At 35.0% G+C, this 13,170-nt stretch overlaps 13 non-coding genes across 13 annotated transcripts in view; all 13 read left to right on the plus strand.

Moving 5' to 3' along the window:
- LOC148514510 (U6 spliceosomal RNA) overlaps positions 1 to 61 on the plus strand; it is a 107-nt gene extending 46 nt beyond the window's left edge. The window contains exon 1 of the small nuclear RNA XR_015879588.1: positions 1 to 61. This exon is cut by the window's left edge and continues 46 nt beyond it. This is a non-coding gene — a small nuclear RNA (U6 spliceosomal RNA).
- A 1,531-nt stretch (positions 62 to 1,592) lies between these two features.
- LOC148514511 (U6 spliceosomal RNA) lies at positions 1,593 to 1,699 on the plus strand. The gene has a single exon (XR_015880001.1). It is a non-coding gene; the product is annotated as a U6 spliceosomal RNA (small nuclear RNA).
- Positions 1,700 to 2,221: 522 nt separating this feature from the next.
- Positions 2,222 to 2,328, plus strand: LOC148514512 (U6 spliceosomal RNA). The gene has a single exon (XR_015880002.1). It is a non-coding gene; the product is annotated as a U6 spliceosomal RNA (small nuclear RNA).
- Positions 2,329 to 2,850: 522 nt separating this feature from the next.
- LOC148514513 (U6 spliceosomal RNA) lies at positions 2,851 to 2,957 on the plus strand. Its single transcript, XR_015879589.1, has one exon. It is a non-coding gene; the product is annotated as a U6 spliceosomal RNA (small nuclear RNA).
- Positions 2,958 to 4,488: 1,531 nt separating this feature from the next.
- Positions 4,489 to 4,595, plus strand: LOC148514514 (U6 spliceosomal RNA). The gene has a single exon (XR_015880003.1). It is a non-coding gene; the product is annotated as a U6 spliceosomal RNA (small nuclear RNA).
- Positions 4,596 to 5,117: 522 nt separating this feature from the next.
- On the plus strand, positions 5,118 to 5,224 carry LOC148514515 (U6 spliceosomal RNA). Its single transcript, XR_015880005.1, has one exon. It is a non-coding gene; the product is annotated as a U6 spliceosomal RNA (small nuclear RNA).
- A 522-nt stretch (positions 5,225 to 5,746) lies between these two features.
- On the plus strand, positions 5,747 to 5,853 carry LOC148514516 (U6 spliceosomal RNA). Its single transcript, XR_015879590.1, has one exon. It is a non-coding gene; the product is annotated as a U6 spliceosomal RNA (small nuclear RNA).
- Positions 5,854 to 7,384: 1,531 nt separating this feature from the next.
- LOC148514517 (U6 spliceosomal RNA) lies at positions 7,385 to 7,491 on the plus strand. Its single transcript, XR_015880006.1, has one exon. It is a non-coding gene; the product is annotated as a U6 spliceosomal RNA (small nuclear RNA).
- A 522-nt stretch (positions 7,492 to 8,013) lies between these two features.
- On the plus strand, positions 8,014 to 8,120 carry LOC148514518 (U6 spliceosomal RNA). The gene has a single exon (XR_015880007.1). It is a non-coding gene; the product is annotated as a U6 spliceosomal RNA (small nuclear RNA).
- Positions 8,121 to 8,642: 522 nt separating this feature from the next.
- LOC148514519 (U6 spliceosomal RNA) lies at positions 8,643 to 8,749 on the plus strand. The gene has a single exon (XR_015879591.1). It is a non-coding gene; the product is annotated as a U6 spliceosomal RNA (small nuclear RNA).
- Positions 8,750 to 10,280: 1,531 nt separating this feature from the next.
- LOC148514520 (U6 spliceosomal RNA) lies at positions 10,281 to 10,387 on the plus strand. Its single transcript, XR_015880008.1, has one exon. It is a non-coding gene; the product is annotated as a U6 spliceosomal RNA (small nuclear RNA).
- Positions 10,388 to 10,909: 522 nt separating this feature from the next.
- On the plus strand, positions 10,910 to 11,016 carry LOC148514521 (U6 spliceosomal RNA). Its single transcript, XR_015880009.1, has one exon. It is a non-coding gene; the product is annotated as a U6 spliceosomal RNA (small nuclear RNA).
- A 522-nt stretch (positions 11,017 to 11,538) lies between these two features.
- Positions 11,539 to 11,645, plus strand: LOC148514522 (U6 spliceosomal RNA). Its single transcript, XR_015880010.1, has one exon. It is a non-coding gene; the product is annotated as a U6 spliceosomal RNA (small nuclear RNA).
- Positions 11,646 to 13,170: the final 1,525 nt, after the last annotated feature.

The following is a 13,170-nucleotide window of genomic DNA, read 5'->3' on the forward strand; positions in this document are numbered from 1 at the left end:
AAGATTAGCATGGCCCCTGCGCAAGGATGACACGCAAATTCGTGAAGCGTTCCATATTTTAGGTATATAGCTCTGGACAAATTAATTCTTTTCCACTTAATGATACCTGCAGATAAAAAGGTAAGAAGTTTTGCAAGCAAAGAACAAATCGACCAACTCTTGTATGATGTCATCAGTTAGACATGACTTATCATTGTGTGAATTGTGCAGACTGCCTCAGTTATATTTAAACTTAGAAAATTATTTAGCCACCTTCAATTCTTATTGAACTTGCAGGGGTGTATCTATTGGTCGAAGCGGAAACGTAAGGGACAGGTGCCCCCTCCAAGTCACTCCAGGCCTGAAGGCATGAATATGCACTGCTGCACCCAATAGGTTCTGCTTGGTACAGTGGAAAAATCTATCTTTCTTTATCCAATACCTATTCATAACTCTAGACAATTGTACAGTACAAAACCACAATCTCCAGCAAATCAAATCTGCTATTATATAATTATTGAAGCCCATGGTGCATGCTGCAATCACCTAATTTGCTTAATGCATGAGATTTAAGACCCTTTCCACAAAGAACAAATGCCTAGCTTCTCCCCCTACACATAATGTTCTATCAAGAAACTCCCCAAGCACCCATGAATATACTAGACTTCTAAAAATTATTTTTTTAACTCTGTTCCACAAAAATAAGAACTGAACACATAATGTATTAGATGTCAAACCAAGGAGCCATTCACAACACATAAGCACCTCTAACAGAATGTACAAATATAAAAATAAAATGTTAGGGCTAGTTTAAATCATATACCAATACAATTAGGGAGACCAAGTTGTGGCTTCAAAATATATATATATTATTAATTTATAATACTTACCATATGCTATTCATCTGTATTTTTTACTTTTATTGTTAATTGAGCCAAAAGATAGTGCACACAATACTTAATTTACAATCTTAAAGTTTAGCAGTTACATAATTTGCATATATCCAAATTTGTTTAGCAACAAATACATTTTAAGTGTAAACTATGTCATTTTTTACCTTTTTGCCCACTTATTTGACATTAACCGATTACATAAATGGTGATTAGCATATGATTAGTATTATAAACTAAAAACATTTAGAAGTAAAATTCTTTAGTCTCCCTAAACTAAATGCTATAAACTATAAAGTTATAAAAAAGAATGGTTATTTAATGGGCAGTAAATGTTTTTTTGGCTGGAGATTTTGCTGATGTCTGGAAACCTGGCTGCTTAGATGCACAGGGGTGCCTGGCAAAGAGCACCCATTTTTGTCAAGTGCCATCCTAGCCAAAGAATGCAAAGAAGCAATTTTAGCCTAGTACAGTCTATGGTTTTGAAGAAATGAACCTCTACATGCCAATTTTCATAATTTGTTTCACTGTGATATGTATGGAAATCGATGGCTATTCCTTAATGGGATATTGAATTTTTTTGCCAGTTAGCAGCTCTATCTTGTTAATGTTCTCCAGTTTATAAAACCCTATTTAAATTTTACTTCCAACTTTCCCTCTCCCTAAGATCAATCTTGAGGCACATGGTGGGGTATATAACTCTTAGGACTTTGCTTTTGGAATGTGCTTGCTTCGGCAGCACATATACTAAAATTGGAACGATACAGAGAAGATTAGCATGGCCCCTGCGCAAGGATGACACGCAAATTCGTGAAGCGTTCCATATTTTAGGTATATAGCTCTGGACAAATTAATTCGATTCCACTTAAGATACCTGCAGATAAAAAGTCAAGAAATTTTGCAAGCAAAGAACAAATCGACCAACTTTTTTATGACAAAATCAGTTCGACATGACATATCATTTTCAAATTCAATTCTTGTCTAAATTGTGCAGGTTGTCTCAGTACTTCTATTAAGTCTTAGAAAACTATTTTGCCATTTTCCATTCCTACTTCACTTGTTCTGTACTTAGGAGCAATTTTAATCTTGTACAGCCTATGGTTCCAAAAGAAATGAACCTCCACATGCTAATTTGCATAATTTATTTGACTGTGGTACGTATAGAAATTGGTGGCCTTTCCTTAATGGGATATTGAATTTTTTGCCAGTAAGTAGCTCTATCTTGTTTATTGTAAAGTGTTCTCCAGTCTTTGAAACCCCATCTGAATTTAACTTCCATCTTTTACTCTCCCTAAGATCAATCTTGAGGCACATGGTGGGGTATATATATCTTAGGACTTTGCTTTTGGAATGTGCTTGCTTCGGCAGCACATATACTAAAATTGGAACGATACAGAGAAGATTAGCATGGCCCCTGCGCAAGGATGACACGCAAATTCGTGAAGCGTTCCATATTTTAGGTATATAGCTCTGGACAAATTAATTCGATTCCACTTAAGATACCTGCAGATAAAAAGTCAAGAAATTTTGCAAGCAAAGAACAAATCGACCAACTTTTTTATGACAAAATCAGTTCGACATGACATATCATTTTCAAATTCAATTCTTGTCTAAATTGTGCAGGTTGTCTCAGTACTTCTATTAAGTCTTAGAAAACTATTTTAACATTTTCCATTCCTACTTCACTTGTTCTGTACTTAGGAGCAATTTTAATCTTGTACAGCCTATGGTTCCAAAAGAAATGAACCTCCACATGCTAATTTGCATAATTTATTTGACTGTGGTACGTATAGAAATTGGTGGCCTTTCCTTAATGGGATATTGAATTTTTTGCCAGTAAGTAGCTCTATCTTGTTTATTGTAAAGTGTTCTCCAGTCTTTGAAACCCCATCTGAATTTAACTTCCATCTTTTACTCTCCCTAAGATCAATCTTGAGGCACATGGTGGGGTATATATATCTTAGGACTTTGCTTTTGGAATGTGCTTGCTTCGGCAGCACATATACTAAAATTGGAACCATACAGAGAAGATTAGCATGGCCCCTGCGCAAGGATGACACGCAAATTCGTGAAGCGTTCCATATTTTAGGTATATAGCTCTGGACAAATTAATTCTTTTCCACTTAATGATACCTGCAGATAAAAAGGTAAGAAGTTTTGCAAGCAAAGAACAAATCGACCAACTCTTGTATGATGTCATCAGTTAGACATGACTTATCATTGTGTGAATTGTGCAGACTGCCTCAGTTATATTTAAACTTAGAAAATTATTTAGCCACCTTCAATTCTTATTGAACTTGCAGGGGTGTATCTATTGGTCGAAGCGGAAACGTAAGGGACAGGTGCCCCCTCCAAGTCACTCCAGGCCTGAAGGCATGAATATGCACTGCTGCACCCAATAGGTTCTGCTTGGTACAGTGGAAAAATCTATCTTTCTTTATCCAATACCTATTCATAACTCTAGACAATTGTACAGTACAAAACCACAATCTCCAGCAAATCAAATCTGCTATTATATAATTATTGAAGCCCATGGTGCATGCTGCAATCACCTAATTTGCTTAATGCATGAGATTTAAGACCCTTTCCACAAAGAACAAATGCCTAGCTTCTCCCCCTACACATAATGTTCTATCAAGAAACTCCCCAAGCACCCATGAATATACTAGACTTCTAAAAATTATTTTTTTAACTCTGTTCCACAAAAATAAGAACTGAACACATAATGTATTAGATGTCAAACCAAGGAGCCATTCACAACACATAAGCACCTCTAACAGAATGTACAAATATAAAAATAAAATGTTAGGGCTAGTTTAAATCATATACCAATACAATTAGGGAGACCAAGTTGTGGCTTCAAAATATATATATATTATTAATTTATAATACTTACCATATGCTATTCATCTGTATTTTTTACTTTTATTGTTAATTGAGCCAAAAGATAGTGCACACAATACTTAATTTACAATCTTAAAGTTTAGCAGTTACATAATTTGCATATATCCAAATTTGTTTAGCAACAAATACATTTTAAGTGTAAACTATGTCATTTTTTACCTTTTTGCCCACTTATTTGACATTAACCGATTACATAAATGGTGATTAGCATATGATTAGTATTATAAACTAAAAACATTTAGAAGTAAAATTCTTTAGTCTCCCTAAACTAAATGCTATAAACTATAAAGTTATAAAAAAGAATGGTTATTTAATGGGCAGTAAATGTTTTTTTGGCTGGAGATTTTGCTGATGTCTGGAAACCTGGCTGCTTAGATGCACAGGGGTGCCTGGCAAAGAGCACCCATTTTTGTCAAGTGCCATCCTAGCCAAAGAATGCAAAGAAGCAATTTTAGCCTAGTACAGTCTATGGTTTTGAAGAAATGAACCTCTACATGCCAATTTTCATAATTTGTTTCACTGTGATATGTATGGAAATCGATGGCTATTCCTTAATGGGATATTGAATTTTTTTGCCAGTTAGCAGCTCTATCTTGTTAATGTTCTCCAGTTTATAAAACCCTATTTAAATTTTACTTCCAACTTTCCCTCTCCCTAAGATCAATCTTGAGGCACATGGTGGGGTATATAACTCTTAGGACTTTGCTTTTGGAATGTGCTTGCTTCGGCAGCACATATACTAAAATTGGAACGATACAGAGAAGATTAGCATGGCCCCTGCGCAAGGATGACACGCAAATTCGTGAAGCGTTCCATATTTTAGGTATATAGCTCTGGACAAATTAATTCGATTCCACTTAAGATACCTGCAGATAAAAAGTCAAGAAATTTTGCAAGCAAAGAACAAATCGACCAACTTTTTTATGACAAAATCAGTTCGACATGACATATCATTTTCAAATTCAATTCTTGTCTAAATTGTGCAGGTTGTCTCAGTACTTCTATTAAGTCTTAGAAAACTATTTTGCCATTTTCCATTCCTACTTCACTTGTTCTGTACTTAGGAGCAATTTTAATCTTGTACAGCCTATGGTTCCAAAAGAAATGAACCTCCACATGCTAATTTGCATAATTTATTTGACTGTGGTACGTATAGAAATTGGTGGCCTTTCCTTAATGGGATATTGAATTTTTTGCCAGTAAGTAGCTCTATCTTGTTTATTGTAAAGTGTTCTCCAGTCTTTGAAACCCCATCTGAATTTAACTTCCATCTTTTACTCTCCCTAAGATCAATCTTGAGGCACATGGTGGGGTATATATATCTTAGGACTTTGCTTTTGGAATGTGCTTGCTTCGGCAGCACATATACTAAAATTGGAACGATACAGAGAAGATTAGCATGGCCCCTGCGCAAGGATGACACGCAAATTCGTGAAGCGTTCCATATTTTAGGTATATAGCTCTGGACAAATTAATTCGATTCCACTTAAGATACCTGCAGATAAAAAGTCAAGAAATTTTGCAAGCAAAGAACAAATCGACCAACTTTTTTATGACAAAATCAGTTCGACATGACATATCATTTTCAAATTCAATTCTTGTCTAAATTGTGCAGGTTGTCTCAGTACTTCTATTAAGTCTTAGAAAACTATTTTAACATTTTCCATTCCTACTTCACTTGTTCTGTACTTAGGAGCAATTTTAATCTTGTACAGCCTATGGTTCCAAAAGAAATGAACCTCCACATGCTAATTTGCATAATTTATTTGACTGTGGTACGTATAGAAATTGGTGGCCTTTCCTTAATGGGATATTGAATTTTTTGCCAGTAAGTAGCTCTATCTTGTTTATTGTAAAGTGTTCTCCAGTCTTTGAAACCCCATCTGAATTTAACTTCCATCTTTTACTCTCCCTAAGATCAATCTTGAGGCACATGGTGGGGTATATATATCTTAGGACTTTGCTTTTGGAATGTGCTTGCTTCGGCAGCACATATACTAAAATTGGAACCATACAGAGAAGATTAGCATGGCCCCTGCGCAAGGATGACACGCAAATTCGTGAAGCGTTCCATATTTTAGGTATATAGCTCTGGACAAATTAATTCTTTTCCACTTAATGATACCTGCAGATAAAAAGGTAAGAAGTTTTGCAAGCAAAGAACAAATCGACCAACTCTTGTATGATGTCATCAGTTAGACATGACTTATCATTGTGTGAATTGTGCAGACTGCCTCAGTTATATTTAAACTTAGAAAATTATTTAGCCACCTTCAATTCTTATTGAACTTGCAGGGGTGTATCTATTGGTCGAAGCGGAAACGTAAGGGACAGGTGCCCCCTCCAAGTCACTCCAGGCCTGAAGGCATGAATATGCACTGCTGCACCCAATAGGTTCTGCTTGGTACAGTGGAAAAATCTATCTTTCTTTATCCAATACCTATTCATAACTCTAGACAATTGTACAGTACAAAACCACAATCTCCAGCAAATCAAATCTGCTATTATATAATTATTGAAGCCCATGGTGCATGCTGCAATCACCTAATTTGCTTAATGCATGAGATTTAAGACCCTTTCCACAAAGAACAAATGCCTAGCTTCTCCCCCTACACATAATGTTCTATCAAGAAACTCCCCAAGCACCCATGAATATACTAGACTTCTAAAAATTATTTTTTTAACTCTGTTCCACAAAAATAAGAACTGAACACATAATGTATTAGATGTCAAACCAAGGAGCCATTCACAACACATAAGCACCTCTAACAGAATGTACAAATATAAAAATAAAATGTTAGGGCTAGTTTAAATCATATACCAATACAATTAGGGAGACCAAGTTGTGGCTTCAAAATATATATATATTATTAATTTATAATACTTACCATATGCTATTCATCTGTATTTTTTACTTTTATTGTTAATTGAGCCAAAAGATAGTGCACACAATACTTAATTTACAATCTTAAAGTTTAGCAGTTACATAATTTGCATATATCCAAATTTGTTTAGCAACAAATACATTTTAAGTGTAAACTATGTCATTTTTTACCTTTTTGCCCACTTATTTGACATTAACCGATTACATAAATGGTGATTAGCATATGATTAGTATTATAAACTAAAAACATTTAGAAGTAAAATTCTTTAGTCTCCCTAAACTAAATGCTATAAACTATAAAGTTATAAAAAAGAATGGTTATTTAATGGGCAGTAAATGTTTTTTTGGCTGGAGATTTTGCTGATGTCTGGAAACCTGGCTGCTTAGATGCACAGGGGTGCCTGGCAAAGAGCACCCATTTTTGTCAAGTGCCATCCTAGCCAAAGAATGCAAAGAAGCAATTTTAGCCTAGTACAGTCTATGGTTTTGAAGAAATGAACCTCTACATGCCAATTTTCATAATTTGTTTCACTGTGATATGTATGGAAATCGATGGCTATTCCTTAATGGGATATTGAATTTTTTTGCCAGTTAGCAGCTCTATCTTGTTAATGTTCTCCAGTTTATAAAACCCTATTTAAATTTTACTTCCAACTTTCACTCTCCCTAAGATCAATCTTGAGGCACATGGTGGGGTATATAACTCTTAGGACTTTGCTTTTGGAATGTGCTTGCTTCGGCAGCACATATACTAAAATTGGAACGATACAGAGAAGATTAGCATGGCCCCTGCGCAAGGATGACACGCAAATTCGTGAAGCGTTCCATATTTTAGGTATATAGCTCTGGACAAATTAATTCGATTCCACTTAAGATACCTGCAGATAAAAAGTCAAGAAATTTTGCAAGCAAAGAACAAATCGACCAACTTTTTTATGACAAAATCAGTTCGACATGACATATCATTTTCAAATTCAATTCTTGTCTAAATTGTGCAGGTTGTCTCAGTACTTCTATTAAGTCTTAGAAAACTATTTTGCCATTTTCCATTCCTACTTCACTTGTTCTGTACTTAGGAGCAATTTTAATCTTGTACAGCCTATGGTTCCAAAAGAAATGAACCTCCACATGCTAATTTGCATAATTTATTTGACTGTGGTACGTATAGAAATTGGTGGCCTTTCCTTAATGGGATATTGAATTTTTTGCCAGTAAGTAGCTCTATCTTGTTTATTGTAAAGTGTTCTCCAGTCTTTGAAACCCCATCTGAATTTAACTTCCATCTTTTACTCTCCCTAAGATCAATCTTGAGGCACATGGTGGGGTATATATATCTTAGGACTTTGCTTTTGGAATGTGCTTGCTTCGGCAGCACATATACTAAAATTGGAACGATACAGAGAAGATTAGCATGGCCCCTGCGCAAGGATGACACGCAAATTCGTGAAGCGTTCCATATTTTAGGTATATAGCTCTGGACAAATTAATTCGATTCCACTTAAGATACCTGCAGATAAAAAGTCAAGAAATTTTGCAAGCAAAGAACAAATCGACCAACTTTTTTATGACAAAATCAGTTCGACATGACATATCATTTTCAAATTCAATTCTTGTCTAAATTGTGCAGGTTGTCTCAGTACTTCTATTAAGTCTTAGAAAACTATTTTAACATTTTCCATTCCTACTTCACTTGTTCTGTACTTAGGAGCAATTTTAATCTTGTACAGCCTATGGTTCCAAAAGAAATGAACCTCCACATGCTAATTTGCATAATTTATTTGACTGTGGTACGTATAGAAATTGGTGGCCTTTCCTTAATGGGATATTGAATTTTTTGCCAGTAAGTAGCTCTATCTTGTTTATTGTAAAGTGTTCTCCAGTCTTTGAAACCCCATCTGAATTTAACTTCCATCTTTTACTCTCCCTAAGATCAATCTTGAGGCACATGGTGGGGTATATATATCTTAGGACTTTGCTTTTGGAATGTGCTTGCTTCGGCAGCACATATACTAAAATTGGAACCATACAGAGAAGATTAGCATGGCCCCTGCGCAAGGATGACACGCAAATTCGTGAAGCGTTCCATATTTTAGGTATATAGCTCTGGACAAATTAATTCTTTTCCACTTAATGATATCTGCAGATAAAAAGGTAAGAAGTTTTGCAAGCAAAGAACAAATCGACCAACTCTTGTATGATGTCATCAGTTAGACATGACTTATCATTGTGTGAATTGTGCAGACTGCCTCAGTTATATTTAAACTTAGAAAATTATTTAGCCACCTTCAATTCTTATTGAACTTGCAGGGGTGTATCTATTGGTCGAAGCGGAAACGTAAGGGACAGGTGCCCCCTCCAAGTCACTCCAGGCCTGAAGGCATGAATATGCACTGCTGCACCCAATAGGTTCTGCTTGGTACAGTGGAAAAATCTATCTTTCTTTATCCAATACCTATTCATAACTCTAGACAATTGTACAGTACAAAACCACAATCTCCAGCAAATCAAATCTGCTATTATATAATTATTGAAGCCCATGGTGCATGCTGCAATCACCTAATTTGCTTAATGCATGAGATTTAAGACCCTTTCCACAAAGAACAAATGCCTAGCTTCTCCCCCTACACATAATGTTCTATCAAGAAACTCCCCAAGCACCCATGAATATACTAGACTTCTAAAAATTATTTTTTTAACTCTGTTCCACAAAAATAAGAACTGAACACATAATGTATTAGATGTCAAACCAAGGAGCCATTCACAACACATAAGCACCTCTAACAGAATGTACAAATATAAAAATAAAATGTTAGGGCTAGTTTAAATCATATACCAATACAATTAGGGAGACCAAGTTGTGGCTTCAAAATATATATATATTATTAATTTATAATACTTACCATATGCTATTCATCTGTATTTTTTACTTTTATTGTTAATTGAGCCAAAAGATAGTGCACACAATACTTAATTTACAATCTTAAAGTTTAGCAGTTACATAATTTGCATATATCCAAATTTGTTTAGCAACAAATACATTTTAAGTGTAAACTATGTCATTTTTTACCTTTTTGCCCACTTATTTGACATTAACCGATTACATAAATGGTGATTAGCATATGATTAGTATTATAAACTAAAAACATTTAGAAGTAAAATTCTTTAGTCTCCCTAAACTAAATGCTATAAACTATAAAGTTATAAAAAAGAATGGTTATTTAATGGGCAGTAAATGTTTTTTTGGCTGGAGATTTTGCTGATGTCTGGAAACCTGGCTGCTTAGATGCACAGGGGTGCCTGGCAAAGAGCACCCATTTTTGTCAAGTGCCATCCTAGCCAAAGAATGCAAAGAAGCAATTTTAGCCTAGTACAGTCTATGGTTTTGAAGAAATGAACCTCTACATGCCAATTTTCATAATTTGTTTCACTGTGATATGTATGGAAATCGATGGCTATTCCTTAATGGGATATTGAATTTTTTTGCCAGTTAGCAGCTCTATCTTGTTAATGTTCTCCAGTTTATAAAACCCTATTTAAATTTTACTTCCAACTTTCACTCTCCCTAAGATCAATCTTGAGGCACATGGTGGGGTATATAACTCTTAGGACTTTGCTTTTGGAATGTGCTTGCTTCGGCAGCACATATACTAAAATTGGAACGATACAGAGAAGATTAGCATGGCCCCTGCGCAAGGATGACACGCAAATTCGTGAAGCGTTCCATATTTTAGGTATATAGCTCTGGACAAATTAATTCGATTCCACTTAAGATACCTGCAGATAAAAAGTCAAGAAATTTTGCAAGCAAAGAACAAATCGACCAACTTTTTTATGACAAAATCAGTTCGACATGACATATCATTTTCAAATTCAATTCTTGTCTAAATTGTGCAGGTTGTCTCAGTACTTCTATTAAGTCTTAGAAAACTATTTTGCCATTTTCCATTCCTACTTCACTTGTTCTGTACTTAGGAGCAATTTTAATCTTGTACAGCCTATGGTTCCAAAAGAAATGAACCTCCACATGCTAATTTGCATAATTTATTTGACTGTGGTACGTATAGAAATTGGTGGCCTTTCCTTAATGGGATATTGAATTTTTTGCCAGTAAGTAGCTCTATCTTGTTTATTGTAAAGTGTTCTCCAGTCTTTGAAACCCCATCTGAATTTAACTTCCATCTTTTACTCTCCCTAAGATCAATCTTGAGGCACATGGTGGGGTATATATATCTTAGGACTTTGCTTTTGGAATGTGCTTGCTTCGGCAGCACATATACTAAAATTGGAACGATACAGAGAAGATTAGCATGGCCCCTGCGCAAGGATGACACGCAAATTCGTGAAGCGTTCCATATTTTAGGTATATAGCTCTGGACAAATTAATTCGATTCCACTTAAGATACCTGCAGATAAAAAGTCAAGAAATTTTGCAAGCAAAGAACAAATCGACCAACTTTTTTATGACAAAATCAGTTCGACATGACATATCATTTTCAAATTCAATTCTTGTCTAAATTGTGCAGGTTGTCTCAGTACTTCTATTAAGTCTTAGAAAACTATTTTAACATTTTCCATTCCTACTTCACTTGTTCTGTACTTAGGAGCAATTTTAATCTTGTACAGCCTATGGTTCCAAAAGAAATGAACCTCCACATGCTAATTTGCATAATTTATTTGACTGTGGTACGTATAGAAATTGGTGGCCTTTCCTTAATGGGATATTGAATTTTTTGCCAGTAAGTAGCTCTATCTTGTTTATTGTAAAGTGTTCTCCAGTCTTTGAAACCCCATCTGAATTTAACTTCCATCTTTTACTCTCCCTAAGATCAATCTTGAGGCACATGGTGGGGTATATATATCTTAGGACTTTGCTTTTGGAATGTGCTTGCTTCGGCAGCACATATACTAAAATTGGAACGATACAGAGAAGATTAGCATGGCCCCTGCGCAAGGATGACACGCAAATTCGTGAAGCGTTCCATATTTTAGGTATATAGCTCTGGACAAATTAATTCTTTTCCACTTAATGATACCTGCAGATAAAAAGGTAAGAAATTTTGCAAGCAAACAACAAATCGACCAACTCTTCTATGATGTCATCAGTTAGACATGACTTATCATTGTGTGAATTGTGCAGACTGCCTCAGTTATATTTAAACTTAGAAAATTATTTAGCCACCTTCAATTCTTATTGAACTTGCAGGGGTGTATCTATTGGTCGAAGCGGAAACGTAAGGGACAGGTGCCCCCTCCAAGTCACTCCAGGCCTGAAGGCATGAATATGCACTGCTGCACCCAATAGGTTCTGCTTGGTACAGTGGAAAAATCTATCTTTCTTTATCCAATACCTATTCATAACTCTAGACAATTGTACAGTACGAAACCACAATCTCCAGCAAATCAAATCTGCTATTATATAATTATTGAAGCCCATGGTGCATGCTGCAATCACCTAATTTGCTTAATGCATGAGATTTAAGACCCTTTCCACAAAGAACAAATGCCTAGCTTCTCCCCCTACACATAATGTTCTATCAAGAAACTCCCCAAGCACCCATGAATATACTAGACTTCTAAAAATTATTTTTTTAACTCTGTTCCACAAAAATAAGAACTGAACACATAATGTATTAGATGTCAAACCAAGGAGCCATTCACAACACATAAGCACCTCTAACAGAATGTACAAATATAAAAATAAAATGTTAGGGCTAGTTTAAATCATATACCAATACAATTAGGGAGACCAAGTTGTGGCTTCAAAATATATATATATTATTAATTTATAATACTTACCATATGCTATTCATCTGTATTTTTTACTTTTATTGTTAATTGAGCCAAAAGATAGTGCACACAATACTTAATTTACAATCTTAAAGTTTAGCAGTTACATAATTTGCATATATCCAAATTTGTTTAGCAACAAATACATTTTAAGTGTAAACTATGTCATTTTTGACCTTTTTGCCCACTTATTTGACATTAACCGATTACATAAATGGTGATTAGCATATGATTAGTATTATAAACTAAAAACATTTAGAAGTAAAATTCTTTAGTCTCCCTAAACTAAATGCTATAAACTATAAAGTTATAAAAAAGAATGGTTATTTAATGGGCAGTAAATGTTTTTTTGGCTGGAGATTTTGCTGATGTCTGGAAACCTGGCTGCTTAGATGCACAGGGGTGCCTGGCAAAGAGCACCCATTTTTGTCAAGTGCCATCCTAGCCAAAGAATGCAAAGAAGCAATTTTAGCCTAGTACAGTCTATGGTTTTGAAGAAATGAACCTCTACATGCCAATTTTCATAATTTGTTTCACTGTGATATGTATGGAAATCGATGGCTATTCCTTAATGGGATATTGAATTTTTTTGCCAGTTAGCAGCTCTATCTTGTTAATGTTCTCCAGTTTATAAAACCCTATTTAAATTTTACTTCCAACTTTCACTCTCCCTAAGATCAATCTTGAGGCACATGGTGGGGTATATAACTCTTAGGACTTTGCTTT

Source organism: Taudactylus pleione, unplaced genomic scaffold (genome assembly GCF_031769625.1).
Source record: "Taudactylus pleione unplaced genomic scaffold, aTauple2 ptg000262l, whole genome shotgun sequence".
NCBI lineage: Eukaryota > Metazoa > Chordata > Amphibia > Anura > Myobatrachidae > Taudactylus > Taudactylus pleione.